Below are 21,334 nucleotides of genomic sequence, written 5' to 3'. Positions count from 1 at the left end.
TTGGCCCTCTGTGAGCTAACGGCACATTGCAACCTTTCTTCCGCTGCCTTAGCTGCAGTGGTGGACAGTAACCAAGTACATGTACTTGAGTAATATGCTTAAGTACGTTTTTTTGAGTATCTGTACTTTACTTGAGTATTTGGGTTTTTTTTTTGTTTTTGGAAACTTAGGACTTTTACTCCACTATATTTCAAAGACAAATATTGTGCTTTTGATTCCACTACATTTCTATGAAGGCTGTCGTTACTTTTAAGCAGCTTTGAAGTTAGCTGTTGAATTTTTTTTCCTTTCTAAAATGCGATTGGCCACACTGTGTGGACAGGAGAAAAACAATCAGAGTACCAGCTCTCAACTAGGTTTGATGTAAAACGGAAATACGTCATCAGCTCTGTGAAGCAAGTGCAAAACAACAAAAAGAGTAACGTTAACCTGGTGGTGGTACTGGCCAAGGCGTCCAAAAAATCATCCAAACCAGAGCACCCAAAGCCATATCTGAAGTCCATGTTTCATATTTGGGAAATGACAAATTTTCATATTGTTTCAAATGTTTACTGTGTTTACCACAAACAAACTACATCTCTGCCTTCAAGAACTCACCGTCCAACCTGAGGAAGCACGTTGAGGTATGTAACTTTAAACATTTGTTTCACTCCAGATAAAAATGAAATGAAGTTGTCTGAGGTTGTAGTTTTTGCATATTTGCACATTAACATGGCTAACATTAGCTAGCGAAATTGCTGAGTTACTGACAAACCCTGTCAGAAATATATATTTTAATCCTGTCAAATATGCAATGTAAGAGGATTCAAGTAGGACCCGGTCCAAGGCAGGCAAATTTGGTAATGACAAGGGTCATCCAGGCTCACATTTCAGGCAATGCTATCTGTCATGTGTTGCTATCAGTACAGTGAGCCTATTCTACTAACGTCACATTTTATGCAAGGTATCACCAATGGCTTGTCTTGTGAAGGCAGGGAATGGCTAACATTTATCCTTTTTGTTCAAATGTTTTAATTAGTTGTTCTGTTTGCCTTCAGACAAGTTAAACGTATGATGATATTTTTAGTCCTACTAATATAACAGTTATTATATTTTGGCGGTCAAAAACAATGGAATGCAAAATTAGCCATGTGAATGTGGTGAATTGCTGAAAGTAATATTATGTTGCCTACAATCAATGTGTTTATCCTTTTGATGCCAATCTGAGTTAACTATTAACTGAATTTATACATTGTCTTTTATAGAGGAAACATGGAAGATAGCTGAAGAAATATAGTGAACTGACTATAGCGGTCTGCAAGAGAAAATTTGAGGCTGGGATGTCTTCCTCAAATCTCAAACAGATGAAGCTTGAATAAACAAAGCAAGTCACTCAGAAGTGTGTTGATGATGCAGTATTCAACTTTATAGTTCAAGGTCTCCAGCCCTTCTGTCTTATTGAGCAGCCAGCATTCCAAAGCCTTGTCCAAGCTCTATAGCCAAACTGCACCATCATATCTCGAACCACTGTGCAGCGCAAGATTGATAAAGCCACAATAGCGATGAAGGAGCAGGTGAAGGAAGCAATGAGGAAGACTGCATATACATAGCCACAACAACTGATTCTTGGACTGCAAGGAGAAGGAATCAGTTGTTGTTTATTGGCGTTACAGCATGTTGGCTGGATCCAAGCAGTTTTGAGAGGCATTCTGTTGGTCTTGCATGCAAGCAGTTGAAGGGTATTCATACATTCGATGTCATGGCAGGTGCGATGAATGACATACACTCAGAATATGAAATCCATGAGAAAATAGTCAGAACCACAACTGAAAATGGCTCAAACTTCAATAAAGCATTTCATCTGTTTGCAGAAGTTGAAAATGTTGATGAAGTAACTGATGTAGATGTAACTCAAGACGATGAGGATCAGGATGAAGAGGTGGAATTCATCGATATTGAAGCCATTATGACTGATGATGATGATGGCCTCCAGTACCAACTTCCGAAGCATCATCAGTGTGCTTGTCATTTGCTGAATTTGGTTTCTACAGTGGATGCCAATAATGAAAACAAGATGGAGGCCTACAAGAAACTGTCAAAGTCCACCTTCTCCAAATCTCAGGCTCTCTGGAACAAGACTGCAAAGTCCACTACTGCTGCAGAGGTGGTTGAAGAGCACTGCAAACTTCAGTTGGTACAACCTAACACAACAAGATGGAACTCCTTTTACATGGCTGTGGAGCGGATCTTGAGAATCCTCAAAGATCAAGCAGAGGGGGCTGTGAGAGCTGTTTGTGCTACACTTAATGTTCCGATGTAAGTAGTGGATGTTTGTTTGTCTTTTTTGTTTCATTACCTACAGTAATACCTCCATGCTGAACCTGTAAAGAGAATTCCAAGTGAACTATAGTACTTACCCATCCGAGGCCTTGTAGAAAAGAAAAGTATTTTTTAGATTTATTACACTAAGTAATCCATTACCTTGCTAGTTCTAGTTTTAAACCTTCCTGCATGATTTGTCCAAAGAACAAGGAATAATTACATCATATCCTGTGTAAACTGAAATAACTGGTATGTTCAATGAGATATATCTGAATGCAATGCTTTTTTGTGTGTGTTAGGTACAGTCCAGCTGACATTACCTTTTTGGGTGAATATGCCAACACCATGGCTCTAGTTGCTAAGGCAATAAACATACTACAGAGGGAATGGCTGCTCACTACAATTACAACCCTCATCTCCAAGCTTGAGAAAACCAAAGTGTCGCTGAGATTCTGCAGGCCACTGGTTGATGCCCTGCAAGATGGGTTGAAGAAACGGTTTGGGGAAATGATGTCCAACCCGGAGCTGGTTGCTGCAGCCGTTCTTATCCGAAATTCAAAACATCCTGGACCACTGATGAAGAAGTTCTCAAACTAGGTAAGAAAGCAGATATCACTAACTGTTCCATGGTCAGTTTCTCATTTCCTCTTTTTTAAACACTGAAGTTATATACACTTATAGACTGATGAAGATGATGATGAAAAAGATTTGTTTGATTTAGGCCTCTGTTACATCAAGGAACATCTTCCTGACCATAATGAGCCTCTGCTGCGGCCCACCGACATCTGCTCAAGCACTTCTGATGAAGAGGATTTCTTTTGCAGTGTGAAGCATGTACACACCCAGGACAAGACCAAACAACTGGATGCATACCTGGCATGTATGGCTGGAGGTATAGAAATTTTGGCATCTTACACAGCTTTATCCAACCTGTTGCTCAAGTTAAACACAGCCCTCCCAGCCTCTGCTGACCTTTAAAGACTTTTTAGTGCAGCTGGATTGATCTTCAGACCAAGAAGGGAAAGAATTCATTCACACAGCTTCGAAAACCAGCTTCTACTGAAGTTGAATAAGAACTTCTTCAAGTGTGAATAGTTTGACCAGGCTGAGAATTCTCACCTGACATCATTAGAGACCTGTTTCACTTCATTTGAGATGGACGGTACAGTAGAAGTCGTTTCCAACAAAATGTTTACATTGACTGCAGAACTGCACTTATTTTCACCTTTAAAAACTGAGCGAACATTACCTCAAAATGAAGAAATACTGTTGTTCCTTGTTCAAAGGCTGTAGGTAAGGTAAATGATGAAGATACAACTCACAGCATTGAGGATAAGGATGAGTTCAATCCACCCAGTGTTGAAAGGACTAAAAAAAGTACTGTAATTACTTGTTCTGAGGCCATTGCTATAGGTTGTGAATTAATACCACACACCACTGTCTGTATAATTGCCATGCTGTTTTGTGGTGTTAAAATAAAAAATGACAATGGCTGTCCTTTTTATTAATTCGATAACATTTCTATGCTGAAGCTCTTATAGATGTTTCTAATACTTTGTGTAGCAGAGTGGTTCTACAAGCAAGTCAGTGCATTTATCCATTAGGTGATTTCAGAGTTACGAGGTTCTGTATGCACTGAAAACAATAAAGCAATGCGTTGATATTAAAAAGAAAACGTACTTTTGAATACTTAAGTATTTTTAAAGTACTGCAGTACTTTAACTCAAGTAAAATTTTGACTGAGCAACTTCTGCTTGTAGTGGAGTAATATTTGACCTGGACTCGAAGTAATGGCGTTGTGTATTTAGTCCACCTCAGCTTAGCTGTGACATTCACCACCCTTGGCTTCACAACTGTAGCTGAATCTTCAACTCCGTACTCCACTATTTGTGTGGAAACTAGCTTAAAATAGCTAAATTTGATGACGGTGTGACTGTTCAGTCTGATAATTACCATCCACAACGTAGCAAGGCTAACTGCATGAAACTGTATTTTTCCTTTTACGATGATGTTGACCTAGTCCGCTAGCTAACGCTTGAAAACAGACAGCACCTTTATATTAATACGGAGAGTTGAGAATTGAACTTTACTCGCGGCCACCTTATTTTGAGTTAGTTTTAATTCTTCTTTCCTTGTGGTTTCATACTGTATCAAATTCGGGGGGGCCGCCGGGAACCGCCGCAGCCGGGACACGAACCCCGGTCCCCCGCACCACGGGCGACTACGTTAACCAGTCGACTAAATGTCCGACCCGTTAACCAAGGGCTAGCGAGTCTACTCATTCATGTTCGTTACACTACCCCACTCCTTCAAGAAGTGCGTCCCCGCACTTCAGCATATAAGCTCCCTCACGCCTTTGGGCGCACGTGCTTCCGATGGCCTCACTGTCTCATCATCCCACTCCTGACACCAATGTAGCAAATTCAGGGGGCAGCCGGGAACCGCCGCAGCTTGGACGCGAACCGTGCTGCAAGAGCTTGTAACACCATGGCTGTCGGTCATATCTTATGTTTGACACACGGGGGTTTGAAAATTTCATATTCAATAACACCCCTGTCCGCCTGTGTGTGTGTGTGTGTGTGAATTAATTAATTGTAAAGCGCTTTGAGCGGCTGTTGCAGCTAGAAAAGTGCTATAGAAAATGCAACTTGATTGACTGATTGATTGATTGATTGACACCAAAAACACCACAGTCCACACCAGGCGAGGCCGCTGCCAGACTGCCCTCGGTGTTATCGGAACTGCTGGTTTGCATGGGCTAGCAGTTAGCTTAGCCTGCCCCGCTTCCGCGTCCCGTCAGACCACCTTTGGTGTTACCTCCTCGGATGCAGCTCCAGGCAGGGGCCGTGGTCCCTGGGCCCACAGGACACCGCCGACTAAGCTCTCCCAGCTGATCCAGCACTAGCTCTCCCAGCCATCAAATGAAGACAAAACTTAGAAGTGGACAATGACACTGCATGGACGGTACTGGGTGAGGCCTCTGCAAATGTGAATTTGCACCGCCATCTTCCCACACTGGAAGCTGAAATTTAAGGCAAATAGACACCACAATTTTGTGCAATGGGAGTCTTGTCCGCTAATTCATGCCTGACGAAAAATTAAGCTTAAAATATGTTCACATTTTAGAGAATGTAATGAATGTTTCCTCATTAACTATGTATTATTTCACCCAGCCGCTATTTATCAAAATATTAATTTTTATGAGTCGGTGCGTTCAATCCGCAGATTAAAAACTGTGCCCACGGATATAACTATGATCCGTGCATCACTAGCCGAGAAACAGAATGAACATATCAGGGTGTCATTTGTCCAAACGGAGCAAGAAATGACGATGTTCCGAGCATTAACTCAGAGTAAATTATGTTATATCAGACAGACTTCTCATTGATTAGTTATGGAAAATGAGAACCGTGCAAGTTTTTCTTTTGTATTGAGCAGCAAAAAGTTGTAGCATGAGGTATTTGAGTTAATATGCCTTACTTCACATCGCACATCCTGCAGTGTGACTATTGCGCATGTGCACATCGTGATAACGCTGCTGAAACAGTACGTCGTGCAACCCTAAATCATAAATGTATATTTGCCGTCTGATTCAAATCACTTCTCTGTAGATGCGCCTCAGTTTGACTGATTGGATCATAAGCACCCCCACGCCCCCCATCCTCAGTGTCACTCAAAACACCACCAGGCAGGCGTGCAGCAGTATGCCACACAGCTGCAACAAAAACCATCACCAAGTGCATGTAGAAGGGAGCCGGGAGAATAGCCTTTCATGGTCAAATGCAGAGATAATTTTCTGCTTTCATTGTCGGGAGTGCCGCGGTGCAGGCCAAGGCACCTGCAGGAATCAGGAATCGGTGTTCCTGAAACAAAAGTTTAAGCTGCGAAATCCACCTGTCATCAGTTCTCTCACACTTCCACACTCCTCGGCCTCTGCACAATAATACCTGCGACAATACAGAACAACATGACACATGCCATTTTCCATCATTGCTCACGTGCTGACTATGTACTGTGCTGGAATGAGACATTGCCATGGTGAAAACGGCAAGAATTCGGCACTGTCGCCATAGACCGGCACTATGGCTTGCTGGAAAACATGCAAGTCAGTGTGTGTACACCAATGTCATTGCTGCAGCAACCCATGTAGATATTTTAGCAAATGAATTTAGCTTTCTCAACAATCAAATCTGATCTGTTCCCTTCCAGATAACATGGTTGACAAGTCTGTCCTAAAGATCCCATGTGAAAAACAAATCAGATATGTCTGCTGGCTGAACATAGCCTTTGAGCATTGCATCGTAATCATGTCATAACCAAGAGTGGATTGTAGAGCTATGGGTGATCTCAGGGGAGTCGTTACAGAGTAGAATGGATGAACAGCAAACAAAAATCTTCATACTTAAATTGTAGTTTTATTGAGGGCAGGCATTGTTGTGATACAGATAATGGGCGGCATGGTTCAGGAGGTAGAGCGGGTTGTCTTGTAATCCTAAGGTTGCTGGTTCGATCCCCGGTTCCTGCAGAGAGCATGTCGGAAGTGTCCCTGAGCAAGACACTGAACCCCTAACTGCTTCTGACAAGCAGGTTGGCGCCTTGCATGGCAGCTTCCACCGTTATATGAATGTGTGTGAATGGGTGAATGTGATGCATACACTGTAAAGCAGTTAGAGTGGTCAAGCGCTATATAAAACTGCAGTCCATCCAGCCATAATTGTTTCAACACCCCAAAAAAAGACTTGCAACACAAAGTTAGAGACAATGGCTCAGCTGAGTGTCTTCCCATACAAAAATAAACGTTGACTCCACGAGATGGAAGTGTTACTTCACTATTAAAGACACCCAGTCAGCAATCGTTACGTACCCCCCCCCCAAAAAAACAAGGGCTGTCCCTGGGCCTCACTAGACAGGGGAGGGTACTCAAATGCATAGAATAAGTCCACAAAATGCTACAATGAAAATAAAAGATTTTCACAGCACAAAGCTCAAAACCAGTATCCCTATGGCCAATGGTCTGCAGGCATACATGCAGCAGAAGGCTTTTTCCTCTGTTAAACTGAACACAAAGGCCCATAGTAAAATCTTCAAAGAAAACAGAACTCGGCAAAAACGCTGAAAGTGCTTATACTTTAAACTACTTAGTCAACTAAGCAGCAGACTTAAAAAAAAAAAACCCCACTTGTGATAAGAAAGAACCCCTTGTGTGAAAACAGGTTCTTAATTCGAAAGAAACACAAGGCGGTGAACCCCTGTAAAACCAGAAAAGAACAAGCCCCCAACTCACAAATCAAACTGAGCAAAACAAGGGTAAGCCCAATGAGTAGAGGCCCTGTTAGAGGTCACTTTAGGTTGTGTCTTGTTCTAAATGAGTATCGGGGGGGGGGGGGGGAGTGAGTGTGTGTCAAGGAGGAGTGAATGTGTGTCAAGAGGTGTGAGGGCGTGTCAGTGAAGCATGAGGTTATGTCAGTAAGGTAAACGGCCCACATTCCTCCAGATCCATTGCCACCAGTGAGACGAGCATGGCTTTCTAAGTGTTGAAGCAAACTCTGCTGTTACTTAAGTGACTGGCTCGTGGTCGAGCAGCAAGGTGCGGAACATCAGAAGACAAATCATCAGAATGATCGTATTTAGCATCATCCCCGAAATCCCCATCATACAACACTGAGCCCTTTTTTGCCATTTTACCAACTAATAAAGAAAAAAAATTGCAATTCCAATGAACCACAGAGCTTAAACTTTGAATTTACCACAAATGCACATTACAACACTAAACGGTTTATTAGGAATGTATAAAAGGCGAAACAACAAAAAACAGAAGCTAACACAAACAGAATAAAATATATATTGATATAGATGTAGGAAAAAAACCTTCCAATACATAGCAGTACAAGCTTGTTTTGTGCGTCGCGCACTTATCAGCTGCTAATGCGATTCAACAAAGAAAAAAATTACACTTCGGTAATGTAAGTCATGTTCATCATAGCGCAAAAACAATGGGGGTGAATGTAGTAGTGTGATGTTGTTGCGCTGTATTATGAACAGGGCGTGGTATGTTTTGGAGAATGTTGTATGGTTTGAAACACAGGCTTTTATTCTGAAAGACACAGCTTAGTGTTTTTTTGTTTTCAGGGTTCCTGTGTTCACTGTGTTATTAATGTGTTAGTATGTCTTTATAAATTGTAAATAAGTAATGTTTTGTTTGGGGTTTCACATTATGAGTAAACACCTTTCTCTGGGAAATCGCGGGGGATATATCCAAGCAGAGTATAGCGAGCATTTTATCTATTCTCCCCAATACAAAAGTGAACTGACTCCACGAGACGGGAAGTGTGGTGTCACTATATAGAAGCCCGGGCAGCGATCATTACAGCATGTCATGTCAAGTGCGATTACTATAAACGCACAAGAGGTAGATGACTAATAGTGATGTGAATAACGGGGGATACAAATTAGCTGGACGATGCTACAAATCCATAACACAAGTCATGCTTGGTATACTTCATCCATGGACCGAAGTGTACTGACAACTCTTAATTTCTATTTTATTTTTTTCTCCTCTTCCCATCACAGTATGACATGTCTTTAATTCATTTTTCTGCTAAGGTCCTACTTTCGCCTGACTCCTACAGTGGTTGAGAAAGCTGTAGATGTCCATGTGTATCTTCCAATACACACCGAGTCAGCTGACCTTATCTTTTCAGCTTCAGGTTTCTCCAGTGGATCGTGAAATGTTGTGAACCTCACATTAATTCCCCCAGATCTGCCCGCAGCCATACAGGCACCCCACCACCTGTAGGAGTCAATACTAGTGTATCAGTCATTATAACAGTCAAACCCCATAGCATTATCCACATTTATCAATAAATCAACAAATGGTGATCTTAAGGACTGTAACTTTTTAAAGATGCAGGGAGGGGGTCTTTAATTCATTTTTCTGCTAAGGTTCCACTTTCGCCTGACTCCTACAGTGGTTGAGAAAGCTGTAGATGTCCATGTGTATCTTCCAATACACACAGAGTCAGCTGACCTTATCTTTTCAGCTTCAGGTTTCTCCAGTGGATCGTGAAATGTTGTGAACCTCACATTAATTCCCCCAGATCTGCCCGCAGCCATACAGACACCCCACCACCTGTAGGAGTCAATACTAGTGTATCAGTCACTATAACAGTCAAACCTCATAGCATTATCCACATTTATCAATAAATCAACAAATGGTGATCTTAAGGACTGTAACTTTTTAAAGATGCAGGGAGGGGGCACTTGTTTTTCATTCAAACTTTATATTGTCTAAGCAATATGGACTAACGTTAAACATGGTATAGGTCATACATGGTTAAAGATTAAAAGTAAGCAAACATCCTATATGATCATATGGCAGGCACATGATCATCTGAGAACACGAGTCATATGATCATAAAATTGCCTTCATATTCCCCCCTTATGATTACTTCTAATCAACAACAAAATTGCCCAAATAAAGCGTCAAATCAGAACAACAATGAATATACATTCTGGGGAACATTTTACCTCACTCAGAATAACTGAGCCCTGTTTGCTCATTGTAAGCCAACTAAAATGCATAAGAATTAACATCAGTACACCTCATATAGTAAACTCAAAAGTCAGACAGAAGCCACAATTACCCCGCATCCAATTGGGCCAAACCTCTTTCCCCATGCCTGACAAGGGATAAGTAAAAGACCTGAGAGTACAGTACACTATCTAGGCAAACGTATCAGAAAAAGATCCAGTTTTGACGTTTAGGAAAAAGCCTGCATGAATGTCCAAAATTAATCTAAAACACAACATAAATCCTCAGTAATCTTAAAGGGTAGTGTCGGTATTTTTAAACCTTGGCCCCATTTTCCCATCATTTGGGGTCTAATAAATGACTAATAGGGACAGATATTTTTGAAATTGGTCCAGTATTGAGTGAGAACACTTAAGCCAGCAGCCGCGAAATGGGCTGTAATGTAATCCTTGGGGGCAGTTGCACCCGTCAATGCACGTCCACTAAAAGTACTTGTTTTTGCCTCTGACAGGCTCAGATTATGTGTCTGACAACATTATGTAAAGGATCCCTACAGAAATTAACCCTTTTCTCTACATTTCACTTCTTCTGGTCTCTGTAGTAACATCCCTTTACTGCTGCTGCTATTGGCATCCGGGGGCAGGGTTTCGGTTGTTTACAAAAGAAGTTATGCCGAATCTTCTCAAGACATGATGATTCATTTGAGGTAGCATAGCCTGAGCCTTAGACGAACTGCTAGCAATAATTAATTTCCAGAGTCGTGGCTGAATATTTAGCTGATTTTTGACAATGTGGATGAGACAATTGAATGGCTGCCTGTATTAATTTGAGCCAGAGTATATGGATGAAGAGCTCCTAGAGATGTAAGAAACAACAAAGAGAGGGTCAACAGGCAGAGCAGCATGAACCAGCTTCTTTGGCTGGCAGTAGTTATCGGCCGAAACCGGCGGTTGGTCGCTGGTTTTATATGCAATTGGTGATCGCTGGTTTCATATGCATTTGCATTCATATGCCGATTTGGTGGTTTCATAAACTAATTGCCATCATTACCCATCAGGATGATCCCAGAAAGTTGAATCGGTTCATTTGGACAGAGTTTAGTGGGAGAATTCTTTCAGTACTCCTCCAAGTGACTTTGTGGATGTTATGCAACTGTGCTGTTTATAAAGTTGGAGGTAGCCTGCAGTCAGCTGAGACCGATGTATTTGTTCCTGGACCATAAAATTTGTGGCACTTCTTGGAACTCTGGTGAGTCACAGGTTAACCGAGTGAAATTTCTCCACCACCTCAGGTTGAATTTACTGCTCTGTGCTAAATGCAGTCTCTCCAAAAAAGTGCTCTGACATATGGGCATCTGTATGCTTGCATTTGGGGTGAGTATTGCACTCCTCCTCCCCTAATCTCCCATGTGCAGTCTTGTGAACACTGGGCCACAAATCCTTCCACTGGATGTCACATGTTTTGGCTAGAGGCACGTGTGGTGTCGCGCTATACTCCCAGTTGAGTTTGGCCATGGCAGGGATCGGCACAGTTGTCAATGCACACCTATCATCCCAATACATCCAATCTCTAGTCATTAGATCACGCTTTCCCTTGCTTGAACCAAACTCCTATCAATTCCTTCATGGCTCTGACATGCAAATCAGATTCTTGCGTTAACATGTGCTGTGGTGACATTTAATGTGTGTGCTATCTTAAGCAAATCAGAGGTTATTGATCTTGGCCCTGATTGTGGCAAATCCCATCGGTGTATGGAAAGTGGCTTGCCACACCCTAGTTGTACATATTGACCTGGGAGGTTTGATGCTCTAGTGACTTTAATTCCTTCCTTTCTCTGTGCAATGGAATATTAAGCCCAAAGTACGCATTACATTTCGAGCTAACAGATTTACAGGGCAACATTTGGAAATGAGGAAAGAGTTCTGTTATTTTGTCACCATCTTCTGTGTTAACCGACAATGGTGTGGTATATGATTCTCTCATTGTAATGCCTGGTGCTCTTAACAGTGTTAATATATCTACCACTCAGTTCTAGGGCAATTTGTCACTCATTTTGTTTTATGACTAAAACTTTAGCTTCTGAGTCAACTAGAAATGGGATTTTTTTCCCCTATCATTTCATGCAAAACCTCATCTATTCATTTTTGTCATCTTGAATGTGTCTTGGCTGTTGTGTGTGTGCGTGTATGTATAATGTTGGGGGTGCATTCATCAGACTAGAACCTCCCTGGTCCCTGCTGCCAGTCCCACTTCATCTTCGGTGTACACACCATGTGTGCACCCAGTGGGTCCCTGTCTCTTTCTTAGTTTGGTACAGTCTTTTGCCCAATGGTCAGGGGCCCCACAGTTCAACCACCCTTGTCTCAATGGCCTGCATTACAGGGTACTCTGCTTGGAGCTCAAACTCTGCTCCGAGGGGGGTTACCACACCCTCTGCTTCTCCCTCTGCCTCTGTTGGTGCTCTGCTGAGTCTAGAGCTGTGCCAGCTTTGCCATTTGGAGCTTATCAGTCAGTTGAGCTTTAGCTCATTGTCCATTTGTCTCCGAGAATTTCATATTCTTTTCAACATGGATAGCATGCTCTTGACCAGCTGCCAAACATCCTCTGTCCCAGCCCACATAGTGGTTGTGTACCTAGCGGCTGATTTCTTTGTCCATGCTGTCCAGGAAACATTTCTTGAGCTGTTGTGTACGGGGAGTCATTTGTTCATTTGGTGGTGCTAGGCCACTGTTTCTCATCAATCTGACCAGGAAGTCAGCCACAGTCTCTCGAGGCTGTTTTTATTTTTGCGGTTCTTTATTGTTCCCCATCTAATGGTGGCTGAGAAGTTGTCTCTCATTCTGACAGAGTCCCTCCACATGGCACCAATAATCAGCATTGTCTGCTCATTTATAATGGCCATCCTCTTCTGACCAGCCTCCTTGCACTCTGCGCAAGTGCATCAGGAGAGATTGGATTTCTTTCAAAAGTCGGTCTGTGTTTTTGTATAATCTCAAGCAATATGTCAGCAACTGCAGCGCCTCTGTGTGGATACACTATACGTACGTGCAAAAGTATTGGGACACACCTCTTAATCATTGAATTCAGGTATTTCATTCAGACCCATTGCCACAGGTGTATAAAATCACGCAGCTAGCCATGCAGTCTGCATTTACAAACATTTGTGAAAGAATGGGTTGTTCTGAAGAGCTCACTGAATTCAAGCGTGGTACTGTCATAGGATGCCACCTTTGCAATAAGTCAGTTCATGAAATTTCTTCCCCACTAGATATTCCACAGTCAACTGTAAGTGGTATTATTGAAAAGTGGAAGCATTTAGGAACAACAGCAACTCAGCCACGAAATGGCAGACCACATAAAGTCACACAGCGGGGGTCAATGAGTGCTGAGGCACATAGTGCATAAAAGTTGCCAGCGCTGTGTTGATTCAGTAGCTGCAGAGTTCCAAACTTCCTCTGGCATTAACATCAGCACAAAAACTGTGCGCCGGGAGCTTCATGGATTGGGTTTCCATGCCCGAGCAGCTGCATGCAAGCCTTACATCACCAAGCACAATGCCAAGTGTCGGATGGAGTGGTGTAAAGCACGCTGCCCACTGGACTCTGGAGCAGTGGAAACATGTTCTGTGGCATGATGAATCACGCTTCTCTGTCTGGCAGTCTGACGGATGAGTCTGGGTTTGGTGGAGACCAGGAAAACGTTACCTGCCTGACTGCTTTGTGCCAACTGTAAAGTTTGGTGGATGAGGGATAATGGTATGGGGTTGTTTTTGAGGGATTGGGCTAGGCCCCTTAGTTCCAGTGAAGGGAAATCTTAATGCTTCAGCATACCAAGACATTTTGGACAATTCTATGCTTACAACTTTGTGGGAACAGTTTGAGAAGGGCCCTTTTTTGTTCCAGCATGACTGTGCCCCAGTGCACAAAGCAAGGTCCATTAAGACATGGTCGGGTGAGTTTGCTGTGGAAGAACTTGACTGGCCAGCACAGAGCCCTGACCTCAACCCCATCAAACACCTTTGGGATGAAATAGAATGGAGATTGCGAGCCAGGTCTTTTCGTCCAGCATCAGTGCCTGACCTCACAAAGGTCTTCTGGATGAATGGGCAACAATTCCCACAGACACACTCCAAAATCTTGTGGAAAGCCTCAGAAGAGTGGAAGCTGTTATAACTGCAAAGGGGGGACCAACTCTATATTAATGCCTATGGATTTAGAATGGGATGTCATATACGCTCCTGTAGGTGTAATGGCCAGGTGTCCCAATACTTTTGTACATATAGTGTATGTCTGGAGGTCACTGACCTCCAATTTTGGCTCATCTGGTGTTCAGGCTCTGTAGACCTACATCATGGCATCTCTGTCTGCTCCTAGATTGGGCACTAAAATCATTGGGAGGACTTAGACGTCATACAATCTAATTTTTTTGGGCAACAGAGCTGAATGTTTCAGACCCCAAACTTATAATAATAATAATAATATTATTATTAATAATAATAATAAGCATTTTATTTAAAGGCGCCTTTCATGACACTCAAAGTCATCTTACATCAAATAAAATAAAACAAAGCAGTAAAAAAAACATTAGTGCAATCAACAATAAAAGACTCTAAGCAATAGAGCATACATCAGCAGAAGTTACCAAAAAAAAAAGTTTGATGCTGTTAAAGTGAGTGTGCTAGTAGGATCGCCAGTTCGGATCCCTGTGTTACTTCCGGCTTGGTCGGGGGTGTCCCTACAAACACAATTGGCAGTGTCCTTGAGTGGGAAGCCAGATGCGGGTATGTGTCCTGGTCACTGCACTAACGCCTCCCCTCTGGTCAGTTGGATCACCTGCTCAGGGGGGAGGGAGAACTTGGGGGAATAGCGTGATCCTCCCACGCGCTACGTCCCCCTGATGAAACTCCTCACTCTCAGGTGAAAAGAAGCCGCTGGCGACTCCACATGTGTCGGAGAAGGCATGCGGTATTCTGCAGCCCTCCCCGGATCAGCAGAAGGGGTGGAGCAGTGACCGGGTCAGCTTGGAAAATAAGGTAATTGGCCAAGTACAATTGGGGTGATAAAGGGGGAACCCCCCCCCCCAAAAGGGTGAATGCTAGTTTAAACAGTTGGGTTTTAAGAGCAGTTTTGAATTCTGCAATGGAGTCCAGTAAGTGGATGTGATGGGAAATGGAGTTCCAGAGTTTGGTTACAGCATAGTCAAAAGCCCTACCTCCCATTCTGCTTAGGATGATGGCTGGTAGTGCCTACTGACTCGTTGGTAAAGACTGCAGAGAGCAAGATGGAGTGTAAGTCTGAAGGAGGTCTGTGGGATAAGCAGCGGATAGATTATGGAGAGCTTGAATATTAATAATACAATTTTAAAATTAATCCGCTGTGACACAGGAAGCCAGTGTTGAATCAGCAGGGGCAAGACATGTTCAGTGGACTTTGCTACAACATTTTGGATGAGTTGAAGTCGGTATATGTTTATGGGGATGCCTGACAGGGTCGCATTTTTTTTATTTTTATTTTGATATGCTATATTAATTCCCATGGGGAAATTCCTCTCTGCATTTAAGCCATCCTAGCTGTGTAGCTAGGAGCAGTGGGCAGCCGCCCTGCAGCCCAGTGACTAACTCTAGTTCGCCTTGCCATGCCTCGGTCAGGGGCACAGACAGGAGTATTAACCCTAACATGCATGTCTTTTCTTTTTTTTTATGGTGGGGGTAACCAGAGCACCTGGAGTAAACCCACCACAGACACAGGGAGAACAGGCAAATGCTACACAGAGGACGACCTGGGATGACCCCCAAGGTTGGAGAACCCCGGGGTTCGAACCCAGGTCCTTCTTGCTGTGAGGCAAGAGTGCTAACCACTGGGTCACCATGTCGCCATAATTGCAGTAGTCAATGCGTGATGTGACCAAAGCATTGACTAAGACTTCTGTGGAGTGTTGTGTTAAAGCGCTCGATGGTGTTTTAAGCCCCCAACGTACTCGTCAAGGCAGCGCTGCATGGAAGGCACTCCCCTCCCCCTACAGTTTCAGCCAATCACAGCACTGGCGCTAACCCTAACCAGTAATGTGATTGGATGAAACTGTTGGGGGCGGGGAGTGCCTTCTATGCAGTGCTACCTGGAAGAGTACGTTGGGGGGCTTAAAACACAATCGAGTTGTTAAAGCAGGGTGTAGTCTGGAGATGTTTTGCAGATGGAAAAAGGCAATCCAGGAGACATTGTTTATAGTATGACTGGAAAAGGAACGGGTACTATCTAGGATAACGCCAAGGCTCTTAGCCTTAGAGGATATGTGTAAATAGCAAATATTAGTTTTTGAGAAGATAGATTTAGTGCCAATGAGAAGTAGCTCAGTTTTATTACTGTTGAATTTCAAATAATTGTTAGTCATCCATATCTGTATATCATGGAGACGAGCAGTGAGGGTACTGGAGGGGAGATTGGAAATGGGCTTAGTGGACACATGAAGCTGTGTATCATAAGCATAGCAGTGGAAATCGATACCATAACGCTAGTAGATGTTTCCGAGAATAATAAACAGGAGTGGTCCCAACACTGAACCCTGTGGAACTCCATGAGGACCTATCAGGCATTCTGACCGGTAATTCTGAATTTGTACAAAATGTGTCCTGTCTGTAAGGTAGGAAGCAAACCACTGATACACAGTGCCCCCAACTCCAGTGCTAGTCAGATGATCCACGAGGAGCTGACGGGATATAGTATAAAAGGCTGCAGTGAGGTCAAGGAGGATGAGGATAGAGCATAGACTGGAGTTAGCTGTACGAAGGAGGTCACTGATGATCTTAACCAGGGCTGTTTCTGTGTTGTGTTTGGGGCGAAAGCCAGATTGGAATTGTTCAAAGAGCTTATTGTTATCAAGTTAGATCTGGAGTTGAGATGCAACTATCCTCTCAAGGATTTTAGAGATGAATGGTAAATCTAAAATAGGCTGGTAGTAGTTTTGGTCATTAGAATCTAAATTGGGTTTTTTCCGAGTTGGTCTGATTATGGCAACCTTCAGTGAAGGGGGGACTGTACCAGTGGACAAAGGGGAGTTGATGATGGAGGTTACCAGGGAGATGATAGAGGGTAGGCATGTTTTAACTAGGGTTGTGAGAATTGAAACCAGGTGACATGTGGAGGTGCTAGACTTAGTAATAAGTTCAAAATGTGATTTTCAGTTGGAAGACTGAAGTCACATAGGATAGTGGATGGGGACAGTTTAATGGCACTTGCTGATGGTAAGTCAGTCTATGTGATGTTAGCAGAGGCTAGCTGCTCATGAATTGTACTAATTTTGGAGTTGAAAAACAAGCAAAAAAAGCAGAGTTCATTAGAAAGGTTACTGTTCGTATTGGTTTACGGTGGATATAGTAACCTTTTAAGTGTGGAGAACAAAATTACAGAACTTCAACTGTACTGATGATATTTGCATAATAGGATGTTTTAGCTGTTGAAAGAGCATTTTTGTAATGGAGTATATAATCCGAATACATTTGTTTGTGAACAGCACGTCCAGTCTTTGCGCAAAGCCTCTCAAGGCGCACCGACCTATAGCCTTGAGCTGACATAATTCAGGTGTGTACCAGGGAGTGGTATGGACAAATGAGACAACCTGTGTTTTCAGGAGGGCTAAAGTATAAACTGCAGAAGATAAAATATTATTGTAGTAGTCCCTAAGATCAGGGAGTGAGGAGGTGGTAGCAGGAATGGGGTTTGAGGTAGTTAAACTGCTGAGATCATCTGGATTAACATACCTAATGTTGCGGTATGATATGGTACGATGCATCATTGATTTACTGAGCAGTAGGTTGGTGTTGAATAACACAGCTTTATGGTCAGAGCTGGGTAGTTCAGCAGAGGTGATGTTATATGGTGTGATGCCAGAACAGCAAACTAAGTCAAGGATATGACTCCTGGTGTCAAAGCAATCTTACATTGCTTCATACATAATGAACATATTGACAGTATTATAAAAATGAACATTTAAATCCCCCATTAGAATTATATTTGGAGACATTGCACTAAGGGTGGTTAAAGCTGTCAAGTTCAGCGATAAATATATTCGATGCCTTAGGTGGTCTGTACAGAGCAGCAACAATGATGGGTGTAGGTCCATAGAGCTTAAGAGCCAACAGTTCAAAGGAAGATTGATCAGATAGAATGGCGTTAGTTTTATACTATCGCGAAAGATCAGCATGAAGCCACCACCTCTGCCTGAAGACCGAGACTTGCGTATATAAACAAATCCTGGTGGAATTGCTGAATTTGGCTGTAGAAAGTCATTCTGTGACTGCCAGGTTTTCGTGAGACATATATACTAGGTTCAGTTTGTGCTCTGTGATGAAGTCGTTGACCAGAGGGGCTTCGTTGGTGATAGGTCGGGTATTGTAAAGGGTAAATTTTTGACAGGTCATGCGTGTATAAACAGCTGATTTAATTTGACTTTCTTTATGGGAAGGAGGCTTGGGCCTCGTGATATGGACGGGCAGGCTGCCATTGGTCTACGGTAGGTTGCTGTTGGTCTGGGGTTCTCTGATGAGCAGCTGAGACAGGAAGGAGATCCAGATCCTTCTGTGAAAGCTGTGGACAATTATTAGTTGCCCCCCCCCCCCCGAAAGCTGAGGACAATTATTAGTCCCCCCCCCATATCTCTTTTTGCTTTTGTTTTGCCCGTTTTTTTTCTCTGCTGCCTCCTTCCATATTATGAATTATGGATTATGACATTCTTTATCGTCCATGGGACGACGGAATGCCGTTAGTCTTAAGCCCTGCCTGGGAGTCAGTTACAAGCCATCCTCAGGGGAGGTAGACTTCCTGGGTGTTAGGTAATTTTTCAGCCCATTCACCAGACTGGTCTGCCACATTGAACCCGTGTAGAGAGTGGGTCAAGGAAAATGAGTTAGGCATCCCAGGTGGGCCCCCAAATTGTCGTGGACATTTTTAAAATTCCACTCTGACAATAAACGAGGAGCGAGACAAAATCTCGTACAGTGTTGTCACAATTTAGTAATGGTTGCAAGCATGGCACACCTGAAGTCCACGCCGATCAGCACAGCACTGCTTCTCTTATAGGGCAGGCAGACTTTGTTACACTCAGCGAGTTTGTCATACATTTGTCTGTGATCACACAATAGTTAACAGTAGGCCTTCATTTGTTCACATGGAGAAGAGACTTTATAACACTGCCTTTGTTGTGTTACGTATTAACTTTAAGCATCTATCTAAGCAATACAGACCAAAGTTAAACATGGTATAAGGTCATGGTCCAAGATTAAATGTAAGCCAACATCATGTATGATCAAATGGCAGACACATCATCTGAGCACACAGGTCACATGATCATTAAATTGCCTTCACATTCCATCTGTAGCACAAACAGGTAACGCTAACTGGCGCACATCAAATACAAAAAAAAAATGCTGTTTTTACCACTGCTTCAACACCTTTTTCCCAAAGAAAATAAGAGGGTTTTTTTAGGAGCATTGGTAGATGCTGCCGGTATGGGGATTTTGTGAGTGAATGAATGAGGGGGCCCTGATTGACCCGCCTCAACCACTGACGATGTGTTCTGGCTTTAATTATACTGTAGTGCTGTTTTTGTACATGAGCTTGTGTTCGTGCACCTGAACAAATCACACGTGATTACAGCTCACATGTATCTTATGTTCAAGTGAGTTGGTGAGGTGTTGTGGAGCTTTAGCTTGGGGCACCTCACCGTATATGTACATCATAATGGTCTTCCCAACATCCTTCGTCAACCTTCCACATATGCATCAGAGCCACACTTAGGTTTAAATTCTGGAAGCTCTTTATTAGAAACATTTCCTCACCCCCCTAACTGCCCTATTAGGAATTTGGGCAGTATATGTGGTTTCTTGAGAAGGCCTGTTTTCTTTTGCGTTACACCAAGGCGCACAACCAACAGAGCCATGGGAAATGCTCAAATAGTTGCCCTCATTGAGGTATTTGAAGATTGGGGGGGGGGTCTTCTCTGTGCCCTCATTGTTTTCCCCTTTAGAGACTTTGAGAAAAAAATACCACTGATGTAGCCCTCAAAGGCACAAAGAGCTTTTCCTGATGATGGTTCTTTGTTTGCACCATTTAGAAATGGAGGCAACGTGAAAAAAAAAGTATGCCTGTGGGTGTCAATTGGACCATTTACCAAAAAGTGACTCTTTTCAAATGAATCTTTGTTAAAACAGTTTGGGAGTCTAGTCCGGTCATGTGGCAGTTTTTGTTGTTTCCATGATGATAATTAAAACATAAAGACTTCAGAAGACGCGTGACTGACCCTGAAGAGAGTCCAGTCTGACCATCAGAGCCACTGGAGCGAGGGTTGAAATGGAGTCACAAGACTTTATGGTGCCGCTTGTATTGTCAATTAGCACGACTGTAGCTGAAGTCCAAAACATAAAGGTTATGCTCCCCCACTGAGGAGGCCTGGCTGTGAGAGAGAACTTTGAGAAATTTAGCGGCGGTGCTTTTTTTTTGTGTGCAAAATCTCCTTAACTCAGGGAGATTGTTGTACATTCTACAAAACAAAACAAAAAAAAGGAGGGGGGGCATGGCTTTTGTTCTGTGGCAGATATTTGTTAATAAAGACTTTTTTTTTTTTTTAGGTAGTTGTTCCTTATCCGATGTGAGGGTCTAAGGACAGGATGTTGTGTTGCTATAAAGCTCACTGAGGCCAAATTGTAACTTGTGATGACGGGCTATACAATTAAAATTGACTTGACTGTCGCCAGTTCCCACCCATTGTATGAACTCATGTAGGCATGCATGCGTGGAGAGAAATCAGCGTGCAATTTTAACAGCTCCCCATCTCTCTTGAGGAGGAGGGGATACTTGTACCCGTTTAGTTGCGTACATCTTGGTTTTATTTTACCTGCTATGTTACTTTAATGGGCCTTCTGGGGGGCGGACACTGTTGACAAAAAAGCAAATGCTTTGTAGCTTAAGCAGGTATCACCGCTCAGATGTTGACATGTCTCTTGCTGATCATGAGCTGCAACGGTGGATATTGTATTCTTCATCACATAAAGAGATTGTATACTACATGCATACCTTTATTTTCACTGTAAAAATGCAACTGTTGCAGTCAGTCTCATCTTTTCATCCCCCAGCAACCTTGTGGCTATTTATAAAAGCTGCCAGTGTTGAATACATGTTTAGGTAGTGCATGTAATGGATTTTCCCTTTTATCCTACCTGTCCTTATTCATACAGGACTCATTTTTTCATATGCCATTATAGGTCGAATGGATCGTGTACTTCTATTGGTAATGATTGAATCTAGCCCCAAACTACTTTTGAGTCAAGTTGGGTTTGTAGTGTGGTTGGTACGGAGCGATTTAGTTTTCTTTTTGTTTGTTTAACCTTGCAGATTGTCCCAGTGTATGACCAGTCATCTGACATCAATATGCTCATCAGTTAACTGACACCGCACCGCCTTGGGAGCCCAGCATCTCTCCAAGCTCCCTCCCCTTCATCCTCTGACCCACCTC

Source organism: Lampris incognitus, chromosome 18 (genome assembly GCF_029633865.1).
Source record: "Lampris incognitus isolate fLamInc1 chromosome 18, fLamInc1.hap2, whole genome shotgun sequence".
In the NCBI taxonomy this organism is placed as follows: Eukaryota; Metazoa; Chordata; class Actinopteri; order Lampriformes; family Lampridae; genus Lampris; species Lampris incognitus.
This window is presented reverse-complemented; position numbering follows the sequence as displayed.